This window comes from Neomonachus schauinslandi, chromosome X, assembly GCF_002201575.2.
Source record: "Neomonachus schauinslandi chromosome X, ASM220157v2, whole genome shotgun sequence".
Taxonomy (NCBI): domain Eukaryota; kingdom Metazoa; phylum Chordata; class Mammalia; order Carnivora; family Phocidae; genus Neomonachus; species Neomonachus schauinslandi.
Window position 1 is genome coordinate 21,960,526 of NC_058419.1, and position 25,379 is coordinate 21,985,904.

The following is a 25,379-nucleotide window of genomic DNA, read 5'->3' on the forward strand; positions in this document are numbered from 1 at the left end:
CCAAGCTATATGCACCCTAGAAAAATCTGGAGTGGTCAGACACCACCATTGAGAAAACAAAGCCAAAATGAAACATAAGAGTAAAATTAAAAAATTGAAAAATTCTTTAAAAATTAAAAAATAAAATAAAATAAAGGGGGGAGGGGGGCTATAATCTCTCAGTGTGAACAAAGTAGGGTGTTTTGGTTTTTCCTGGGTGTATTTTAGTCTCTGTGTTAGAGGACACTATGTCCCAAAAATTACTAGGAAAGTAGAACTGGTATATATTAAAAGGTAAAACTGAGTAGAGTGAAACACGGGCTAAAATAAAGCATATATCTATAAAAAAATATAGGTGTGTAAAAATACAAGTTCAAAAAGTGACTATGAAAAATGAGTTAGTATAATAGACATCTAGTTGAAATGAGGAAAAAGTATAAAGAAAAATATGTTGGGGAAAACGTCATGAGAAAAGGAAAAAAAAAGAGAAAAGAAAAGGAGAATTATATCTGAAAGATAAACAGGTAATGAGGCCATACCTGGAGCTCAATATACAATTTTCCCCTAGCATTAGGATTTTACAGTCTTAGAGGATGCAAAGGATTGTTATCCACCTGTTCTTCCAGCCTGTCTTCTCAGGGAGGGGCCTGCTGAGCTGTTTCTCAGGTAACCCTGCCTCTGTGGAGTTTCCCCACCCGCTGTCAGGGGGATAGGCTCAGTGGAAACAGGACTTCTTTTTGGCTTTTGTTCCCCGGAGCCTTTCTGTGCCTTTTCAGGGGATCAGAGCAAAAATGGCTGCATTCAAACCTCTGGCCCAAAGCAGAAAATTTGCAGTCTGCCCTCTTTAATAAACTCTCCAGGACAAACAGTCTGCACTTCTGCTTGTGCCTCTGAAAACTGCAATCTCCCATGGTGTGCGCCCATAGCCACTCTCTCAGAAATGTTTTCAGGGGTCCGGGAGTGCCTCTGCCCTCTGTGATTTTAAAATCTCAAGAGGCTGCGAGCTTGCATGCACCTGAAGCTCTGGGATCAGGTCTGGGTTCCACCCTAAAGCCCTTTCCAGGCCACTACTGCTCTGCAAGTTTTTGCCCAGTCACAAGTACAGGTTTCAGATTTTTTCAGGCTGTTCAAGGAAATAGCAGATATTGACCCACCTGGTTCATGGTTTCTGGCGATCTGAGCTGAGGGTCTCTTCCTGGGCTTGCTGACCATAACCTGCTTCCTGGCTCCAGTGCTCAGGCCCTCTACCATTTTAGGAATCTCCTTTTGCTCTGTGGTCCCTCATAACCTGAGACCACATGCCCTACCTAGAATTCTGCCTTTTCATTTCCAGAGCCCCCTTTCAGAGAGGCATATCTCTCCCTAGAGCAGACTTCTAAGGGTTCCAGTTTTGTGCTCTGGTGTTATAGTGTTATAGCACTTTCCATGTGTCAGCTTATGGTGGCTCCCTCCCCCTTCTGTTTATCTTCTGATATCTCCCCATAGTTTCATGACTCTGCATGGTTTACCTTGCCAAAGGCCATCGCTTTTCTGCTTGTAGAGATCCAGATATATATTCTTACATCTCAGGCTGATTTCATGGGTGTTCAAAATGGTTTCATAGCTATCCAGCTAAATTCCAGGGGACCAGTTGAAATGGGGTGCCCTTCTCCTCTGCCATCTTGCCTTCCTCTCTCCACACGTTTTTCTTCATAGTTTTTTTGTTCCTTAACCTCTAGGGATTTCTGAATTGCTGTATACTATCTAGTTTGGAACAAAATCCCAAAGAATGCAGCCTCCTGCAAAACAAGTTAAAAATAAATATATAATATTTCAATGGCCATATTTCATTATATAAGTGAAAATCAATTTACCTGACCTCCTAACACCAGTAACTCTCCATTAACTGGTTCCTTTCCACAGTCTATTCAAACAGAATTGATGTTCATAACATGAGCCCTGAGACCCTGTGGCTTCATGAAGTGCCTTTTGAATCATCAAAAGAAAATTCAAGCCTTATTCAGTCATTTTGCAGTGTAGAATATGTTTTCTCTTCTTGGTCTTTGAATGTTGTCTCATGCAGAATGGTAATTATCAAGTAGAATCTTAGATTAACCACATCCCTTGACCATGCTAGCAAACAGATTTCTTTAAACAAGTCTGATGACAGTAATTGCATTACTGTGTAGAATTTAAATAACACATGAAGTATGATTTCTCTCTTTAAAGTTAGGAATGTAGATGCTGCTTCTTTTCTTTCAGAGAAAATTATTATTATTATTATTATTTTAAAGATTTTATTTATTTGAGAGAGAATGAGAGAGAGAGCACATGAGGGGGGGGGGAGGGTCAGAGGGTGAAGCAGACTCCCTGCCGAGCAGGGAGCCCGATGCGGGACTTGATCCAGGGACTCCAGGATCATGACCTGAGCCGAAGGCAGTCGCTTAACCAACTGAGCCACCCAGGTGCCCATCAGAGAGAATTATTTTAAGGATTAATGAAATGACACCTGAATCATACTTCTGGCCTTATTGCTAGATAAGTGCAGTACCACCAAGTGAAGCAGGTGTCACTTCTAGTCAACAGTGAAAAAATCTTAGTTTTCATGTAGTGATACAGATATTTTTCCTCTTATAGTTAAGGTAGACATTCTCTTGCTTCAGTTGGATATAGATTTTTGGATTTGTGTCTTGCAATATATGCTTTTCTTTGGCTTGTGACTAGCATTATATTATATTGTACCTTGGTGTGAAATGAATACTTCCTAATTAAATGAGCGTGACTCCAGATAACATGTTAATGTCATTTTTGGGGGAGATTGATTATTTCCTTCTAGGCAATATGTTCATATATGGTAACGGTAACATTAAATCTTAAAATAGGCTTTTTTGGCCTAGGTGTCCAGTTCTTCCCAGCCAGCTGAGCCCAAGGGATAATTTAAACCAAGCTGCAGGTGCCCACCTCTGGTGAGAGCAGTTTTAAAAGAACGGTATGGCTGACACCTCATGTAATATCTACTAAGGTTCCATAGTGCACACAGAATAAGCTAAACAGATTTTCTTTACTGGGAAACTGGGATCAGGACCGAGGGCCTAACTAGTCTCTTTTGGACACTCAAACTAGGATATCATATGAGGCTGGTGCTGGAGTGGCCTAGTTTTGGCTATGTACACATGGAATAGAGAAAGCCAGGAGGAAGAGAATGAGAGAATGAGGGCAGGGGGAAGAAAGAAGAAAGAAAGAATGAGTTTGTGTTTTGGGCTGAATGTGTTCCCCCAAATTCCTATGTTGAAGACCTAACTCCCAATGTTATGTAATTTGGAAGTGGAGCCTTTGGGAGATAATTAGGTTTAAATGAGGCCATAAGGGTGGACCCCATGATGGGATTAGTATCATCATAGGAAGAGGAAGAGACCAGAGCTCACGCTGTCTCTCTCCACCATGTGAGGACAGAGTGAGAAGAAGGCAGATATCTACAAACATGGAAGAGGGCCTTCACTAGGAACCAAATTTGCCAGTACCTTGGTCTTGGACATCACAGCCTCCAGAACTGTTAGAAATAAATGTTGCTTAAGCCACCCAGTCTATGGTGTTTTGTTACAGCAGCCCAAGCTGATGCGGGGGGGGGGGGTGGTGGAGAGAGAGAGAGAGAGAAGCAGAGAAGCAGAGAGATTAAAAGACAAAAGACCATTTGGCCCCAAAGGAAAAGAGATAGATAAAGGGTGACTTTGTTCTGATTAGCCTTGCAGTTTTTGGTTCCAGGTCCTCATGAAATCTCCCTAACTTAAGGCCTATGACATACTCCTATATTCTTCTAATAAATTCCAGCACCTTTTTTTGTCTTGGCAAGTTTAATTGACTTTTTAGTACTTGATTCCATATGAACTCTAAATAGGATAGGCACTTGATTTACATGAAAAAAAGCAAAAACAAAATGATATTTAAAACTAAAACTGGATGGATATTTTATATTGGAAGTTTTCCTAATATTAACAAGGATCATAAAAATAACTGACCTTTATGTATGGACAATTTTGTGGAAAACACAAGATAAAATATTCAATTTCCTTTTCTACCTTAACATTATTGAGAATTATGTTGTTTTTTCAATATTTTTTGAGATTGGAGCATCTTCAATCTAAATGCTGTGGGACAGTACATTATATGAATACACACACATACCACATTACCCCATTTACATTCTTAGTGAAGATATTTAGAGGTCATGTTGCCTTTATGATTTTAACATACTGTTGCTAGACTGCTGATCTTTAATTAAAAGGTCAGCTCTCTCATCTTCCTTTGATAACTTATGATTATTTTCATTACCAATGAGCTGAATTTGTATTATTTAATAAAGCTAGATTTAAATAATTATTTAATTTCTAGATATGTGGAAAGATTTCTTAAGGCTAAATTATAGTTAAAATATTCCATTTTGTTCAAATACTTCCTTCATTAATTGCACTGTTATAAATCTCTGAGGAATAGTTTGATCAGCACCTTTTCTCTCACCACTTTGGCCTCTTGAAAGCCATATCATCTTGAATTTCTTAGTTCTTAGAACCAAGACTGAAGCCACATTTGACCTTGCTGCCCAACCCATTCCCTTGAAGCAGCATTTCACTTCCCAGGCCCACCCAAGACTCTAATGCCTTCAGACTCCTTTTGGCTACTGGATGTGCTATCTTCTCTAAGCTCTTCTCTCTTCCCAAATCTCACTATTTACCACTTGCTACCCCATATCCTCATGCAAAAATATACTGAGTGATTGAAGTCTCATCCTATAGGAGCTCTGTTTTATCTGCTGTGATCCTCTGGTAAATCAATTCTCATATGGTATCCACAATTACAGATGAATAGATTCTTCTACCATGGTACAACTGAAATTGAAATTGGAATGAAACTCCAGTCTCACAGGCATGCAATGACTTAACCCATAGAAATTAATAATAATGAAAACTTGGGGATTTGGGGTATGAGGTAGGCCAAGGTGGGTTCCTATAGGATTTCCCACTTAACATGGTAGAAGGCTCTCTCTTCTTTGAATCCTGGTGTGGAATCTGGGAGACAAAGACAGAAGTGACCTCATAGTAGTACAGGAAGAAGAATAGAGATGGAACAGTTGGATATACTATTTTATTCTACTTTGATACTCTAGTGAGGTCTTTGTTCTGTGTTATAATTTCATTCACTCATTTCATTCACTCATTTATTCAACAAATGACTTTACTGAGCATCTACCCTATTGTGCTAGGCATAGTGCTAGCTGCTGGGCATACAATGATGGTTAAAACACACAGTTTGCCCTCAAGGAGTATGCAGCTATGGCTAGGGAGAGAAAGAAAAAATATACATACATTTTCATGTTATCACATTATGTTATCATTGCTACTGATAAGAAAAACATAGAAAAGGGGCAGCTCATCTATACCTGGGTATTCAGGGAAGGCTTCTAAACAAAGTGATCTCTAAGAGAAGCTTTACAAGATGAGGAGGAGTTAGCCTGGTGAAGTGTGTGTATTTGTATGTGTGTGTGCATGCATGTGTGTGTGTGTGTGTGTGTGTGTGTGTGTGTGTGAGGGAGAGAGAGGAGATAGAAGGAGAGAGAGAGAAATGTAAAAGGTATGTTGAAGGTGGGGCAAGAGGGAGAAAAGAATGTGCAGAGGCTTTGAGCTCTTTTAGGGAATTGAAATTAATTTGGCAAGGTGGGAGCATAGACTATAAGGGTAGGCATAAACAATAAAAGAAGCTGAAAAGAAAAGCAGGGCCCAGAATGTGAAAGTCTTTTTATGCCATTCTAGAGGGTCTGAACATTATCCTGAGGATAATGGGGAACTTTTGAGAAGTTTTAAAGCAGGAAAGTTATATCATCATTTCATTTTTGAAAAGTCTTTGGGTGTTGAATATGGAATGGATTTGGTGGGGCAAAGGAAAATTCTGGGAAACTAGGTAGAAGGTTGTTTCAGTTGTCTAGGTGATGGCAGTGGCAGTAGGGATGGAGGAAAGTGAATTGACTCACAATATATTAGAGCTGAAGTGTAGATTTTGAGACCATCTCTATCCGATGTCTACACAAATAAGTAGCACAGAGTAGATTTTCAATTAATATTTGATGAATGAATGAATCAAGGTGGCTAGGTGAAGTCTAGGTATATACCAAAGCCTGTGTGGGAATGAGTATATATAGGGAGAGATCTAAGTATTAAGTATATAAGAGGAGAGGACTTAGGACTAAGCCTTGGGTTCTGCTCATGTTTACAGAAGGAAAAAGCCAATGAAAAAGCTGAAGAAGAAGTGATAAAGGAATAGGATGAGTGCTATAGAGAAAAAAAAGAAGGGAATTGAGGTTGAGGAAGTAGAGATAGCAAATATAGCTTTTTTCCCCCAAGGTGTTTGGTAGTTTGAGGTATATGAGAAATAGGAATCAAGGTATAAAATGACCCATCTGAGGAAGGGTTATTTTTATTTTTTATTTATTTTTAATTTCTTATTTACATTCAATTTAGTTAACATATAGTGAAGGGGTTTTTTTATTTTTAAAAGATTTTATTTATTTATTAGAGAGAGAGAGAGAGTGAGCACAAGCAGGCAGAACGGCAGGCAGAGGGAGAGGGAGAAGCGGGCTTCCCAGTGAGCAGAGAGTCCAATGTGGGGCTTGATCCCAGTACCCTGGGATCATGACCTGAGCCGAAAGCAGATGCTTAACCAACTTAGCCACCCAGGCACCCCATGAAGGTTATTTTTAATGAGTGAAGACATGAGCACTTTTTAAATTCAAAAATCAAAGGAAAGAAACAAGAACCAAAAGAAAGCAGAGCTAGGTGGTAGAGACAAGTTAGATAGGAGGGGGCAAGAGTATTATGGTAGGCAGAATAATGAACCACCCCCAAGATCCACATCCTATTCTCTGAAACCTGTGAATGTGTACCTTACCTGGAAGAAAGGGCTTTGCAGATGTGATTAAGTGAAGGACCTTGAGATGGAAAGATTATCCTGGATTATTAGGGTTGAACCCAATGTCATCACAAGGGGCCTTAGGAGAAGGAGATGTGATGAGGAAAGCAGTGCCTTAGAGTCAGAAAAAAATGTGGATTCTACCCTGCTGGCTTTGAAAATAGAGGAGGTGGGGGTTGCCTGTGTGGCTCAGTTAAGCATCTGACTCTTGATTTTCGGCTCAGGTCATGATCTCAGGGTCATGATCTCAGGGTTGTGAGATTGAGCCCCATGTCAGACTCCGTGCTCAGTGAGGAGTCTGCTTGAGATTCTCTCTTCCTCTCCCTCTGTCCCTCCCCCACTCTCTCTCAAATAAATAAATCTAAAAAAAAAAAAAAAAGAAAAGAAAAAAGAAAAAAGAGGAGATCGGTAAGAACCAATGCATGTAGGTGGCTTCTAGAAACTGGAAAAGACAAGGCAATGAATTTTCCCCTAGAGCATTTAGAGGAAAACACAGCCCTGCCAACACTGTGATTTCGGCCTAGTGAGACCTATGTTGGACTTCTGACCTCTAGAACAGTAAGATAATAATTTTGTATTAAACCACTAAGTAGCTTGTTGCAGCAGCAATAGAAAACTAATATATTGGGGCACCTGGGTGGCTCAGATGGTTAAATGTCTGCCTTCGGCTCAGGACATGATCTCCAGGTCCTGGGATTGAGCCCCATGTCTGGCTCCCAGCTCAGCGGGGAGTCTGCTTCTCCCTCTCCCTCTGCCTCTCCCCTTACTTGTGCTCTTTCTGTCTCTCAAATGAATAAATAAAATCTTTAAAAAAAAAAAAGAAAACATATAGGCACCATTGGAGCTATGTGCCTTGAAAAGAGGACTACATCTTCTTGTGAGACTGGAGAAAACACAGAGTGAATAATGCAACAGGGAGAGTTTTGGGTATAAAGAGTAAGAGGGCAGTGAGTTTATATTTATGCAGACAGGCTCTTTCATAAATACTAGAAGTTGAACTGAATGGATCAGGACTAGTTAACTCAGACCTAAATGTCAAAAGCAGGCATTATACATCTTTGGTTGTGATCATTATAATATGGATTGGTTCTATTTCAAGTAAACATAATATATAATGATTGGAATATTCCAAATAGATCGCTCATACTGCTCAGAAGGATTACTTTTTAAACTGTAGATTTTCCACTTGAAACTTCATGAGGCAATGAATACACATGTGTTTTTTATGATTATTTTCCATGCCTAGCACAGTGCCTGGCATATTACATGTGTCCAATAAATATTTGCTACATGAATGAATAAAAGGAGATGCTTTACCATAGGAAGTCTCCAACATATTAAGAAACATTTAATACAAATTTTATTTCCACACAAATTTTCATGAAGATGGATTTTTTTCCAGTTTTATTGAGAAATAATTGACATACATTATTGTATAAGTTTAAGGCATATAGCACGATGGTTTGATGTATTTGTATTGTGAAATGATTGCCAAAATAGGTTCAGCTAACATCCATCTTCTCGTATACATAAAATAAAAAGAAAGAAAGCAAAGAGAAAGATATTTTCCTTGTGCTGAGGACTCTTAGGATTTATTAACAACATTCCTATATCATACAACAGTGTTAGCTATAGTCATCATGTTATATATTATGTCCAGGGGACTTACCTTATAATTGGAAGTTTGTACCTTTTTACCACTTTCCTCCAGTTCCCTTTCTCCCCAACCTCCACCCCTGGTAACTATAAATCTGATCACTTTTTCTATGAGTTTGTTTTTTATTTTCTGTTTTGTTTGTTTGTTTTTAGATTCCACATATGAATGAGATTATACAGTATTTGTTTTTTCTGACTTATTTCACTTAACATAATGCCTTCAAGGTCTATCCATATTGTCACCAATAGTAGTATTTCCTTATATTTTTTATGGCTGAAAAATGTTTGTGTGTATGTATATACATACATACACATACCATAACTTGTTTATCCATTCATCCATCAGTGGACACTTAGGTTGTTTGCATGTTTTGGCTATTGTAAATAATGCTGCTATGAGCACAGGTGTGCAGATATATTTTTGAGTTAGTGTTTTCATTTCCTTTGGATATATTCCCAGAAGTGGGATTGTTGGATCATATAGTAGTTCTATTTTTAGTTTTTTGAGGATCATCCTAACTTCTCCATTGTGGCTATACCAACTTATAATCCTACTGACAGTGCACAAGGGTCCACTTTCTCCACATCCATGCCAGCATTTGTTATCTCTTGCCTTTTTGATGATGGCCATTCTAGCAGGCATGAGGTGATATCTCATTGTGGTTTTAATTTGCATTTCCCTAATGACTAGTGGTGTTGAGCATCTTTTCATGTACTTCTTGGCCTTTCATATATCTTATTTGGAGAAATGTCTATTCAGGTCTTTTGCTCATTTTTTAATTGGATTATTTGGATTTTTTTTGTTGCTGAGTTGTAGGATTTCCTTATATATTTTGGATATTAACCCCTTATCAGACATATGGTTTGCAAATATTTTTTCTCATTCTGTAGGTTGTCTTTTCACTTTGTTGATGATTTTTTTTTGCCGTGCAGAAGCTTTTTAGTTTGATATCATTCCACATTATTTTTAATTTTGTTGCTTGTGCTTTAGTTTTCATATCAAAAACATTATTACCAAGACCCATGTCAAGGAGCTTTATTCCTGTGTTTTCTATTAAGAGTTTCATGGTTTCTGGCAATAAATTTAAGTATTTAACCCATTTTGTATTAATTTTTATGAGTGGTTAAGATATGGGTCCAGCTTCATTCGTTTATATGTGAATATCTAATTATGCCAGCACCATTTATTGAAAAGACTGTCTTTTCTCCATTGAGTATTCTTGGCTCCCTTGTCAAATATTAGTTGGCCAGATATGCTTGGGTTTATTTCTGAGCTCTAGATTCTGTTCTGTTGGTCTATTTGTTTATGCCAGTATAAGACTTTTTAATGATTATAGCTTTATAGTATAGCCTGAAATCAGAAAATGTGATGTCTTTTACTTTGTTTTTCTTTCTCATGATTTCTGCTATTTGGGATCTTTTGTGGTTCCATATAAATTTCAGGATTTTTTTTCTACTTCTGTAAAAAATGCCATTGGAATCTTGATAGGGATTGCATTGAATCTTTAGATGGCTTTAGGTAATATGGACATTTTAACAATATTAATTCTTCCAATCCATGAACACAAAATACTTTTCCATTTATTTGTGTATTCTTCAATTTTGAAGATAGGTTTTGCATAAAGAGAGAGATGCCAGCAATTGGATTTATCATTTACTCACCATAATGGGCATTTTGGGCTTTTGCTCTCTGCTCTAGGGATAGAGGATACAGCAGTGAACAAAACAAAGTGTTTGCTTTCATACAATGTTTAGTATTTTATTTTATTATTATTATTTTTTTTAAGATTTTATTTATTTATTTGACAGAGAGAGAGACAGAGAGAGAGGGAACAAAAGCAGGGGGAGTGGGAGAGGGAGAAGCAGTCTTCCCACTGAGCAGGGAGCCCAATGTGGGGCTCGATCCCAGGACCCTGGGATCATGACCTGAGCCAAAGGCAGACGCTTAATGACTGAGCCACCCAGGCACCCCACAATGTTTAGTATTTTAAGGGGAGACAGATAGTAAGTAGATACACTATGGATTCACAAGTACTTCTGTACCTCCCACAGGGAGATGACATTATTTATCCAATACTAATAGGATGTGAGCTCTGAGTGATTTTCAAAAAAAATGGGTTTGCAGTCATCTATATTTTTATCTAGTTCCCCTTTTTATTAGGTTCTACCAAAGGGTGGTTATTTGATAGAATGAACACATTCTGAGTACCAAGTTCTGTGCTAGGTTCTCTCTATCTCTCATCTACCCACCTAAAATGTACATACTATTTCCTATTTTAAGATGAAATTAAAAGTGGTTTACATACATTATTTTCTATTATCCCCATTTTACACATGAAAAAATGGTCTCAGAGATGTAGGGTAATTCACAAGAACACACAGTGAGTAAATAGTAGAAACAGGATTTGAATGCTTGCTTATCACCAGAAACTATTATACACAAACCATCAGACCACTGTGTTTAGCCCAATTAAAATTAAAAACATGACCTAAACTTCTTTTTTAAAAAGATCTATTTATTTATTTGAGAGAGAGAGAGAGCAGGGGGGAGGGCATGGGGAGAGGGAGAGAAAGAATCTCAAGCAGACTCTGTGTTGAGTGTGGAGCACAACACGGGGCTCAATCTCAGGACCCCGAGACCATGACCTGAATTGAAATCAAGAGTCAGATGCTTAACTGACTATGCCACCCAGGCACTATGACCTAAACTTCTTTACTTCTATATTTTAGCAAGTTACAGTAAAAGGCTCTTGAGTTTTCAGTTTTAATTGGAGTTATAATTAGGCACTATATAACATAATACTGCTGTGAAGGAAGGCTTTGTTCACTAAACCAAATGTTTTGAGGGAGTGGCAGATATTGGAGGTCTAAAGGAGCACCAGTGCTGTTGAGACCAAGTCTACCAATGTGCTGACTAGTGTGTGAATCTAGAGGATATTTCTTAAAAGTGTCTTACTGAGCCATACCTTTCTCTGGGTCTCCCTTCCCCTGTCACAAATTTTACTTTTGCTTTTACTTACTGACTTTCTGGATTTCACAATGTCATTAATTGCCTGGTCCAAGTCCCTGCTGCAGTGCTGTGATTGGAGAAGCATTACAATCTGTCCCTGGTCATGAGGAGGGGCTGGGCCTCAGGGGTGGGAGGTAGCACGCTGCTTTTAATTAACTACAGCTGATTTCCCATAACCTAGATGCAGTTCTGGAGTGTTGCAGCTCAGATCATTTGAATAACAGCCTGCATTGATTGAGAGCTCCCATCCCCTGATGGGAATCTGTCTAGTTTGAGCTCAAGAAGCTGATGTGATTAAGTGTGGGGTTTTTGATTAGGTGGACTTTGACAAGGCTTATTTGATTGTGTCAAGCTGGGGTTTCTTGAGGAATTGCCTCTGTCTTGAAATTGAACCACAACTTGACATGTCTGGGAACTTGGGATTTCCGGGCTGTGAGGCTGAAGGAATTAATTTTAATTGGCTAAATGTAAAGACTGAGGGATTCAGAATACTCATGCAAGCCCCCATTATCTCAAACAACTATTTGTTTTCTTATCATGGACCCTAATTTCAATGATATTCACAGGCTCGGCAGATCATTTTAATCTTTGCACTGGGTCTGAGAGTTACAAATGTACCCAGCCAGAGAAGTTCCTTGGCTTCACCCTACAGGGTTCATACTTGAGCCATGTTTTACTCAAACATCCTTAATAGAGCCTCTAGGCAGGACATCTGCAGCAAGGCAATGGAGAGAGTAAGGGAGGTCAAAGTGGGCTTAATGTTTACATCAGGTGCAACTAATTATTAATTTCACTAAATGCTGTAACGTTCTGTCCTTTCTGGGTAGTGAAAACCTATGGGGCCTATCAGAAAGATCAAGTTCAGTAGTTCCTTAATTACTGCAAGGCTTCATCTTACTGGCGTTTCAAAAGAATTCCCAGGCTACCTCCCCTATTAAAGTCAGGGGAGTCTTAACATTGTGGGGAATGGAGTATCCATATGCATATATTTCTTATGTTTGGATGTTGCTGAACATTTAACCTTATATATAAGAACACAGTTGTACATATTTCTTATGCTCATTTAGTGTTTAACTTCTGACAGGGCACTTCGGACAGTTTGGGAAAGAGGGGGACTCTCTGAGATAAGGGAAATTGATCTCATATTGTAGGCCCCTTTATTTTGGACAACAAGTTATTAATGTCCACCTCAAAGCTCTTAGATGGGCCCAGCTTTCCATTGAACTAATTCCACAATGGCTTTCCAGCCTTCCATCACCAATGGCATCTTGCTAATGACACAGAGCTTTAAACCTGTTTTTTTAAGGCATGAATATCTGTTGAATGAGAGCTATTTTTGAAGAGAAGCAGACGTAATACTCAAACTAAGTTCTTTGGGTGGTTCTATAGTAATTGTATGCCAGATCTATATGTCTCCCCCCTCTTCTGCTACCAACTTATAAAAGGCAAATGTCTAAAGTAACACAAAAGCTTCAATGACCCATCCAGCCTAGAATTTCACCAGTAACCATGTCAGCAAAGTATAGTGAGACACCATGGTTACTTGTGTGATGCTCTCCTAGTATTTCTAATTTCCTGAAATTTAGGAGAAACAGCCAGCCAGATGTACACTCTCTTCCATGCTTCCCTGGTCACAGCATCTTCCTTATGAATTAAAATTAAGAAAGATTAATTAGTTTGCTGCTTGTAGAGCATGTGGAATATGGCTGCTCCCACGATGCATGTAGAGAGGGTGCTATAGGCCTATGATTCATTGCTCTGTCAGCAGTGTGAGATACACTGTATGAAAATGCCATATAAATGCAAATACAAATACAAACACCACTTTCCCCTGTTGGCTAGAGATAAGGTGCTCATCCAGATGAGACATTAAGATTTAAAAGCAGAAAAGTATAGCTGGGAGTGAAAAAATACACAATTACTCCTCAAACAAAGTTTCCTTTTTAAGAAAGTCAGTAAGGTGCTTGTTGTCCCCCTCCCCCAACCAATGACAGTTATTCACACAACCTAAATGGGTAGGCCATAGTCAGAAACAATGAATTTGTGATTAATTCAATCAGGAAGTGGAGAAATTCAGAAATAGGATTGGGAGATGGGTGATTTAATGTACCAAAGGAGGTTATTTTCCCCAGAGGTGAGCAGCTTACAACCAAGTTGCCCCTGATGTGGGCTTTAGACATTGACTTAATAATGAATTTGGGTCTTAATTTTATAATCCCTTACATTCTTAAAGTGCTTTGGATGGAAGGGAAAAAAAAAGCAACAAAGCAGCCCAGTGAAGTTCTCTGCCATTTGCCTGGCATTTTCTTCCTAAGGAGAAGAGGGGTTTGCAGAGAACCATTTTCTCAGTTGTGCTTCCTGATTAGGTTTCAGCTTGATGGTTTACTGTTGATATATGAAGAGATGTCTTAAGATGAATGTGAAAGAAGAATGAATAATGGAATTATGGAATTTTAGTGCTGCAGTGGGCCTTAGAGGATTTTATCACTATTCCAGAATGAAAATTTAGCCAGACTCTGTCAATAGTGAAACTTTCATTCCAATCAGCATTCTTGAATAAGAGCCTGAAAAGTCCCATTTGGGTTTCATCTAGTCTAGAATTACAAAAACTGGGACCCCAAACCAAAAGATGTCTTGGGGGCAGATCTGCTTGTCCTTCCTGACATCATCCTCAAAGCTAAGGGATCTCCTAAGCAACACACATTTCCCTTTATACCTTTTTGAAAGATGACAATTATTGAAACTCTTCTTGAACCACTTTATATTACCTGCCTGCCCCCTGTCTTGGAGCACTGTGTTCATGACAACTTCAGTTTATTGGTTCCAAAGCTATTTTTGTAGAGTATCACATTTGGAATGTGGCCAGGTAGCTTAGTTTTAAACTTTTGGGAATATGTGTCTTTCCTTTTAGACTCATAAGCAAGAAAACCATTGTCAACAATGTCATTCAGATGGTCTTAGTGTTGTCACTTTTCTCTGTTTAATACTTGCAGTGGCTTCTAATTGTCTACTGTATCTAAGGAACATTGGTCAATTTGGCATGCAGAACCTGCCACTAATTTAATTGTTGATCATTTATATCAGGGCTCAGCAAACTTTGGCCCATGGGCTGGTCACCTGTTTTTACAAATAAAGTTTTATTGGAATACAGCCATGCTCTTGTTTATATATTATCTTTGGCTCTTTTCCCACCACAACAGTGTAGTTGCAACAGAGATTTTGGCCCACCCTATGAAGACAAAAATATTTAAAATGTAGTCATTTACAGAAAAAGGTTGATAACATCTGGTCTGTATCACTGGTTTTTAATTAGAGATGTACAACACAATCATAGGAGGAACTTTTTAAAAATACAGATTGCTAGAACCATACCTTGATTCTATTAAATAAGGACATTCCCCTATGTTTATTGCAGCATTATTTAAAATAGCCAAAAATAGCAGTAACCTAAGTTTCCATCAATAGATGAATGGATAAAGATGTACACAGTCAATTGAATATTAGTCATAAGAAAGGATGAGATCATACCATTTACAAACATGGATGGATCTAGAGGGTATTATGTTAAGTGAAATAAATCAGACTGAGTAAGACAAATAGCATATGCTTTCACTCATACATGGGATTTAAAAAACAACATAAATGAGTAAGTAAACAAACAAAAAGCAGAATCAGACCTGTAAATACAGAGAACAAAATTATGGTTGCCACAGGGAAGGGGGGGAGGGGTATAGGCAAAATGTGTAAAGGGGAGTGGGACATATAGGCTTCCAGTTATGGAATGAATAAGTCATGGGAATAAAAGGCACAGCATAGGGATTACAGTTAATGATAACTATAGCATTGTATGGTGACAGATGGTAGCTACACTTGTGAGCATAGCATAACATATAGAGAAGTTGATCACTATGTTGTACACCTGAAATTAATGTAACATTGTGTGTCAAACATACAAAAATTTTTTTTTTCAAAAATGGACATTCATGGGTGGTACTTGGGCTTGGTGTTTTGAAAAAATAAAGTCCCAGGTGATACTGATATATCACAGGTAGGAAGTACTGTTTTCTATGAACATTTCAACTTATAACAAAAGCCTATGGGTACAGTTTGCATTGCATTAAAAATAGCAACAGAAATTTCACTAATTCTTGCCAAATTAATGACATAGGATCTTCATATCCCTTCCAAAGTCACACCTAAGATATTGTTGGGAGTTCCCAGGGGTTTTTATGTGTAGTCTTTTTTTTTTATTGACGTTTAATTGAAATACAAGTGGGTAGCATTGAATAAGTTTGACATTGCTAATTGCTACCTGCCACCAATTATCATAAATAGGCATTATGTATCCTCATGTCCATAAAGCACTATCCACTCTGCCAGGTATTGCCTTGTCTGTCAGGTACCACTGTATTGTCACAATTGATGAAAAGATGTCATCAGCCACCAGGATGTCAAAGATACACTGGGTTTTCAAAGAATACAAGAACACTAATTCAAAGGGATACATGCACCCTTATATTTATAGCAGCATTATTTATAATAGCCAAGTTATGGAAGCAGCCCAAGTGTCCATCAACTGATGATAAAGAAAATGTGATACAGGGGGAGGAGCAAGATGGCAGAGGAGTGGAGACCTAAATTTCATCTGGTCCCAGGAATTCAGCTAGATTGTTATCAAACCATTCTGAACACCTACAAATTCAACAGGAAATTGAAGAAAAGAATAGCAGCAATGCTATGACCAGAAAAGCGACCACTTTCTGGAAAGTAGGACATGGGTAGAAGTGAATATAAGGTAATATTTGGGAAGATAGATTGCGGGGGGAGGGAGCCTCCATCAGCCGGCTACGGGCAAATGATAGAGCACGGTGCACAAAACAGGAACTTTTAGAATTTGGCTCTCCTGAGGGACGTTGCTCCAGGGGCTAAGCAGGGGTGGAACCCTCACTGGGACAGTGTGGTCTCAGGACCCTTGGGGTCACAGAAAGACCAGGGGTGCCTGAGTGTGGCAGAGCTCCCAGGTATCGTTGCTGGGAAGCCAGCTGCAAAGACAGAGTCGAGGAGTGGGCTCTCAGCTTGGGGTTGCCATAAACCATGATCCGCAGTACAGTTGGGCCACTACTCTTGGAGCAGGAACCCAATAAGTGGCAGATCCAGGGAGATTCCCCTTCCTCCCCTGGGAGGAGTGGCATGGGAGCATACCACAGGAATCTGCTGGGTTTAGAGATTCCAAATTGGGTCATGTGCCAGAGATAGAAACACTCGGTCACAGGCCCAGTGAGCATGGATGAAGCCAGAGACCAGGAAGACAGGAGTGATTGACTGCTTTTCTCTGAGGGCTCACTGAGGAGTGGGGCCTCAGTTCTTGGCTCCTCTGGGGCCAGAGATTGGGAGGCCACCATTTTCACTCTTGTCCTCCAAAGCTGTATGGAAAGTTTTCAGGGAACAAAAGCTACCAAGAGCAAACCCGAGTCAATTACTTAGCCTGGCCCCTGCAAGGGCAGTACAATTCCACCTCGGGCAAAGGCATTTGAGAATCATTGCAACAGGGCCCTCCCCCAGAAGATCAGCAAGAACATCCAGCCAAGACCCAGTTTACCGATCAATGAGAACTGCAAAACTCCAGCGCTAGGGGAATACTGCACATAGAATTCATGGCTTTTCCCCCATGATTTTTTAGTCTTTCAAAGTTAATTTTTTAAAGTTTTAAATTTTTTTTCTATTTTTCTTGAATTTTTCTTCTTTCCCTTTTCAATCAACATCTTATCAATTCCTTTTTTAAAATCTTTTTCAATTTTCATTTTTACAGTCATATTCTATCCCTTCATTGTATTTAACCTTATTTTTTGTATATATATAAGTTTTCCTTTCTTTAAAATTTTGGGATACAGTTTCTTCTAACAGACCAAAATATACCCTAAATCTAGTGTATGGCTTTGTTCTAGTCTCCCACCTGATCACATTCTCTCCTTTTTTTTTCTTTCTTTTTTCAATGAACTTCTTATCAATTCTTCTTTAAAAATCTTTTTTAATTTTCATCTTTACAGTCATATTCCATCCCTTCATCATATTTACCCTTATTTTTGTATATATATAAGTTTTTCTCTCGTTAAAATTTGGGGAGGCAGTTTCTTCTAACAATCCAAAATACACCCAAAATCTAGTGTGTGGCTCTGTTCTATTCACTAGCTTGATCATATTCACTTTTTTAATTTTTTTTTCATTTCTTTCCCCCCGGTTCCAGGTCTCTTAAGATTTGCTGAGTGTAAATTTTTCTGGGGTCATTGCTGCCCTGTTAGCACTTTGTTCTCTCATTCATCTATCTTCTCTGGACAAAAGGACAAAACGGAAAAACTCACCTCAAGAAAAAAGAACAAGAGACAGTACCGAATACCAGGGACCTAATCAATACAGACATTACTAAGATGTTGGAACTACTCTTCAGAATGACAATTATAAAGATACTAGCTGGGCTTGAAAAAAGCATAGAAGATACTACAGAATCCCTTTCTGGAGAAATAAAAGAACCAAAATCTAACCAAGTCAAAATCAAAAAGGCTATTAATGAGGTGCATTCAAAAATGGAGGCTCTAACTGCTAGGATAAATGAGGCAGAAGAGGGAATTAGTAATATAGAAGACCAAGTGATGGAGAATAAATAAGGTGAGAAAAAGAGAGATAAACAACTACTGGATCACAAGGGGAGAATTTGAGATATAAGTGATACCATATGATGAAACATTAGAATAATTGGGATCCCAGAAGAAGAAGAAAGAGAGAGGGGCAGAAGGTATATTGGAGCAAATTATAGCAGAGAACTTCCCTAATTTGGGGAAGGAAATAGGCATCAAAATCCAGGAGGCACAGAGAACCCCCGTCAAAATCAATAAAAATAGGTCAACACCCTATCATCTAATAGTAAAACTTACAAGTCTCAGAGACAAAGAGAAAATCCTGAAAGCAGCTTGGGACAAGAGGTCTGTAACCTACAATGATAGAAACATTAGATTGGCAGCAGACCTATCCACAGAGACCTGGCAGGCCAGAAAGGACTGACATGATATATTCAGAGCACTAAACAAGAAAAATATATAGCCAAGAATACTATATCCAGCTATGCTGTCAATGAAAATAGGAGAGATTAAAAGCTTCCAGGACAAACAAAAACTAAAAGAACTTGCAAACACGAAACCAGCCTTTAAGTATGATATAGTGTCCTTCCTCATCTCTTAAATAATACATTATATGTTAAAAAAAAAAAAAAGAGAGAGAGAGAAGAAGATAGTAGGATGGAAAAATGAAGGGGGGGAATTTGGAGGGGGAGACTATGGACTCTGAGAAATCCGAGAGACTATGGACTCTGAGAAACAAACTGAGGGTTCTAGAGGGGAGGGTGGTGGGGGGATGGGTTAGCTTGGTGATGCGTATTAAAGAGGGCACATACTGAAAGGAGCACTGGGTGTTATATGCAAACAATGAATCATGGAACACTACATCATAAACTAATGATGTAATGTATGGTGATTAATATAACATAATAAAATAAAATTAAAAAAAGACACAGGGTATCAGATTGGATAAAAAAACAAGACCCACTGATATGCTGTTTACAAGAGACTCATTTTAGACCCAAAGACACCTCCAGATTTAAAGTTAGGGGGTGGAAAACCATTTACCATGCTAATGGACTTCAAAGGAAAGCTGGGGTGTCAATCCTTATATCAGACAAAATAGATTTTAAACCAGAAAACTTAGATTTTAAACCAAAGACTATAATAAGAGATGAGGAAGGACACTATATCCTACTTAAAGGGTCTATCCAACAAGAAGTTCTAACAATTTTAAATATCTATGCCCCTAACATGGGAACAGCCAATTATATAAGCCAATTAATAACAAAAGCTAAGAAACACATTGACAATAGTACAATAATAGAAGGGGACTTTAACAGCCCCCTCACTGAAATGGACATATCATCTAAGCAAAAGATCAGCAAGGAAAGAAAGGCTTTAAATGACACACTGGACCAGATGGACTTCACACATATATTCAGAACATCCCATCCCAAAGCAACAGTATACACATTCTTTCCTAGTATCCATGGAACATTCTCCAGAATAGATCACATCCTGTGTCACAAATCAGGTCTCAACCGGCACCAAAAGATTGGGATCATTCCCTGCCTATTTTCAGACCACAATGCTTTGAAACTAGAACTCAATCACAAGAGGATAGTTGGAGAGAACTCAAATACATGGAGGCTAAAAAGCAACCTACTATAGAATGAATGGGTCAACCAGGAAACTAAAGAAGAATTTTAAAAATTTATGGAAACAAATAAAAATGAAAACACAACTGTTCAAAATCTTTGAGATGCAGCAAAGGTGGTCCTAAGGGAAAGTATATGGCAATAGAAGCCTTCCTCAAGGAACAAGAAAGATCTCAAATATACAACCTAAACCTACACCTAAAGGAGCTGGAGAAAGAACAGCATATAAAGCCTCAACCCAGCAGGAGAAGAGAAATAATAAAGATCAGAGCAGAAATCAATGAAATAGAAACCAAAAAAAAAAACAAAAACAAAAAAACAGTAGAACAGATCAACAAAACTAGGAGCTGGTTCTTTGAAAGAATTAACAACATTGATGAACTCCTGGCCAGACTTATTAAAAAGAAAAGAGAAAGGACCCAGATCAACAAAATCATGAATGAAAGAGGACGGATCACAACTAACACCAAAGAAATATAAACAATTACAAGAACATATTATGAGCAACTATATGCCAGCAAATTAGACAAACTGGAAGAAAAGGATGCATTCCTAGAGACATATAAACTACCAAAACTGAACCAGGAACAAATAGAAAACCTGAACAGACCCATAACCACTAAGGAAATTGAAGCAGTCATCAAAAATCTCCCAACAAACAAGAGCCCAAGGCCCATTGGCTTCCCAGGGGAATTCTACCAAACATTTCAAGAAGAATTAATACCTATTCTTCTGAAACTGTTCAAAAAAAAAAAAAAGAAATGGAAGGAAAACTTCCAAACTCATTTTATGAGGCCAGCGTTACCTTGATCCCAAAACCAGACAAAGACTCCATCAAAAAGGAGAATTACAGACCAATATCCCTGATGAACATGGATGCAAAAATTCTCACCAAAATACTAGCCAATAGGATCCAACAGTACATTAAAAGGATTATTCACCACAACCAAGTGGGATTTATCCCTGGGCTGCAAGGTTGGTTCAACATCTGCAAATCAATCAATGTGATACAATACATTAACAAAAGAAAGAACAAGAATCATATGATCCTCTCAATAGATGCAGAAAAAGCTTTTGACAAAGTACAGCATCCTTTCTTGATCAAAACTCTTCAGAGTATAGGGATAGAGGGTACATACCTCAATATCATAAAAGCCATCTATGAAAAACCTACAGCGAATATAATTCTCAATGGGGAAAAACTGAGAGCTTTCCCCCTAAGGTCAGGAACGTGGCAGGGATGTCCACTATCACCACTGCTATTCAACATAGTATTGGAAGTCCTAGCCACAGCAATCAGACAACAAAAAGAAAAAAGGCATCCAAATTGGCAAAGAAGAAGTCAAACTCTCACTCTTTGCAGATGATATGATACTTTATGTGGAAAACCCAAAAGACTCCACCCCAAAACTGCTAGAACTCATACAGGAATTCAGTAAAGTGGCAGGAAATAAAATCAATGCACAGAAGTCAGTGGCATTCCTATACACCAACAACAAGACAGAAGAAACAGAAATTAAGGAGTTGATCCCATTTACAATTGCACCCAAAACCATAAGATACCTAGGAATAAATCTAACCAAAGAGACAAAGGATCTGTACTCAGAAAACTATAAAATACTCATGAAAGAAATTGAAGAAGACACAAAGAAATGGAAAAACGTTCCATGCTCATGGATTGGAAGAACAAGTATTGTGAAGATGTCAATGCTACCTAGAGCAATCTACACATTCAGTGCAATCCCTATCAAAATACCATCCACTTTTTTCCAAGAAATGGAACAAAGAATCCAAAAATTTGTATGGAACCAGAAAAGACCCTGAATAGCCAGAGGCATGTTGAAAAGAGTAAAGCAAAGGTGGTGGCATCACAATTCCGGACTTCAAGCTTTATTACAAAGCTGTCATCATCAAGACATTATGGTATTGGCACAAAAACAGACACATAGATCATTGGAACAGAATAGAGATCTCAGAAATGTACCCTCAACTCTATGGTTAACTAATCTTTGACAAAGCAAGAAAGAATGTCCAATGGAAAAAAGACAGTCTCTTCAACAAATGGTGTTGGAAAAATTGGACAGCCACATGCAGAAGAATGAAACTGGACCATTTCCTTACACCACACACAAAAATAGACTCAAAATGGATGAAAGACCTAAATGTGAGACAGGAATCCATCAAAACCCTTGAGGAGAGCACAGGGAACAATGTCTTTGACCTCAGCTGCAGCAACTTCTTCCTAGACACATCATCAAAGGCAAGGGAAGCAAGAGCAAAAATGAACTACTGGGACTTCATCAAGATAAAAAGCTTTTGCACAACAAAGGAAACAGTCAACAAAACCAAAAGACAGCCGACAGAATGGGAGAAGATATTTGCAAATGACATATCAGATAAAGGGCTAGTATCCAAAATCTATAAAGAACTTATCAAACTCAACACCCAAAGAACAAGTAATCCAATCAAGAAATGGGCAGAAGACATGAACAGACATTTCTGCAAGAAGACATTTAAATGGCCAACAGACACATGAAAAAGTGCTCAACATCACTCAGCATCAGAGAAATACCAGTCAAAACCTCAATGAGATACGACTTCACACCAGTCAGAATGGCTAAAATTAACAAGTCAGGAAATGACAGATGTTGGCGAGGATGCGGAGAAAGGGGAACCCTCCTACACTCTTATTGTGAATGCAAGCTGGTGCAGCCACTCTGGAAAACAGTATGGAGGTTCCTCAAAAAGTTGAAAATAGAGCTACCCTATGACCCAGCAATTGCACTACTGTGTATTTACCTCAAAGATACAAATGTAGTGATCCGAAGGGGCATGTACATGCCAATGTTTATAGCAGTAATGTCCACACAGCCAAAGTATGGAAAGAGCCTAGAAGTCCATCAACAGATGAATGGATAAAGAAGATGTGTGTGTGTGTGTGTGTGTATGTGCACACACACACACACACACAATGGAATATTATTCAGCCATCAAAAAATGAAATCTTGCCATTTGCAACTACGTGGATGGAACTAGAAGGTATTATGCTAAGCTAAATAATTCATTCAGAGAAAGACAATTATCATATGATCTCACTGATATGAGGAATTTGAGAAACAAGACAGAGGGTCATAGGGGAAGGGAAGGAAAAATGAAACAAGATGAAACCAGAGAGGGAGACAAACCATAAGAGACTCTGAATCTCAGGAAACAAACTGAGGGTTGCTTGAGTGGAGGGGGAGTGGGAGGGATATGGTGGCTGGGTGATGGACATTGGGGAGGGTATGTGCTATGGTGAGCACTGTGAATTGTGTAAGACTGATGAATCACAGACCTGTACCCCTGAAACAAATAATACATTATATGTTAATAAATAAATAAAAATAAAAATAATGTGATACACCCATGTGCACACACGCACATGCACACACACACACATACACACACAATGGAATACTATCCAGCCATCAAAAAGTATGGTGATTAAGGAGCCTACTTGTCATGATGAGCACAGGATGATGTTTGGAACTGTTGCATTACTATACTGGACACCTGAAACTAATATAATACTGTATGTTAACTAACTGGAATTACAATTAAAACTTAAATCAAAAAGAGATACACTGGGATTTATTGGTAAGTATAAACCAGTCCTCCCTCTCCTTTCTGTACTCCATTATATTACAGGCATCCCCAGGTACTGATGTTGATACCACAACATCTTACAGAGATAATAGTAAAACTTTTAAATTTTACTTGTTCTTTATAAGTCTCAACATGAATCTAACATGGACCGGTTCAGGAAATGTACCCATTATACTCAGATTCATCTACTCTTTGCTTTTGTACTAAACTTTTTATGTCTGGTTATTTTTTCACTTTGAAGAATTTTCTTTTAGAAGGTCTCTCAGGCCCTCATGTAAGTAGGCCACCAGTTTCCCAGGCCTGACAAAATATGTCTGAATCCCATCATAGGCTCTTGCTGGAAAACCATTCACTCCTTTGGCCTCTAGTTCTTACCCCACAACCCTCAAAGGACTTTTAGCAAAATTTCAATTCTATAATTAGCATGAAATTTAAATTCTTTCAGTGTACATTTATTCTTTTTTTTAATTCTTATGTTAATCCCCATACATTACATCATTAGTTTTAGATGTAGTGTTCCATGATTCATTGTTTGTGCATAACACCCAGTGCTCCATGCAGAACGTGCCCTTCTCAATACCCATCACCAGGCTAACCCATCCTCCTACCCCACTCCCCTCTAGAACCCTCAGTTTGTTTTTCAGAGTCCATCGTCTCTCATGGTTCGTCTACCCCTCCGATTTCCCCCGCTTCATTCTTCCCCTCCTGCTACCTTCTTCTTCTTCTTCTTTTTTTTTTTCTTAACATATATTGCATTATTTGTTTCAGAGCAGTGTACATTTATTCTTATCAGGAAGTGAGTCATACAGTTCTGAAGGAAAGAGTTAGCTGGGTGGATACTCTTTTCTTCAAATGAACAAAGAAAAACAAAATAAATTGTATATTGAGAGTTATTGCCAAAGTTGAAAGTGTCTAGAGAAGGCTGTTCATGGTGTTTAAGAAGTTTAGAAAACAGTTTAATTGAGGGAATGGGTATATTTACCCTCAAGAAGAGGAGCCAAAAGAGAGCTACAATAGATGACTTCACATATTTGAAAGGATGCTGTATAGAAGGATTTAACTTGTTCTTTATAGCTGAGTTTGGGCAGAACTGTGACCAGTAAATGAAAACCAGAATGAAACAGAGTTGACTTGAGTCTAAGAAAAGGACTTTGTGACATTAGAATGGACTCTTGTAAAAAAAAAAGTAGTAAATTCCCCTTTACTGTATATACCTTAATTAAACCTAGATGGCCAACTGCCTGGGATTTAGCACATGGGACTCCTGCACTGGATGGGAGGCTTAGCTAGATCAATAGATTTCAGACTTCTCTGAGAGGCCCTAAAGTATTCCATATTAGTTTCATCAGAAGCAGCTAGCTAAGTAAGAAGTGGGGAAGGTAGGAGAGAAAGATAAAAGTAAATTTACAAAAAGAAGAGGAGACAGAATAGTACTGTAGACTCATTCTTGACCACTATTGCATCCCCAACCCCCAAGATACCATTTGGTATATAATAAGTACTCAGTAAACAATCAGTGAATGAATTAGTGAATTAATGAATGAGAGAAAATAACTCACTACCAATAACAACAATGACAAAGAAGTAGAATACAAGAATAGAAATGTCAGCAGTATGTGTTTGTGTTGTTTGTGGGGGGAGTGTGGAGGAGCAGTGAATCTATTACTAAAGATTCCTGGGGTAGAGGAAAGTGAGTTTCAAAGTGAATTTGAGTTTTGAAGGAGATGAAATGGCAGAAGGTGAAGTAAGAGAAGGCAGAATAACAATACAAGTTCCCTAAGAAACAGGTGCTTTATATATCTTGTTTACTCGTACATTCCCAGGGCATGATCGAGTTCCTAGCATGCAAGTAGGTGAAAATATACTACATTTGTTAGCATACAT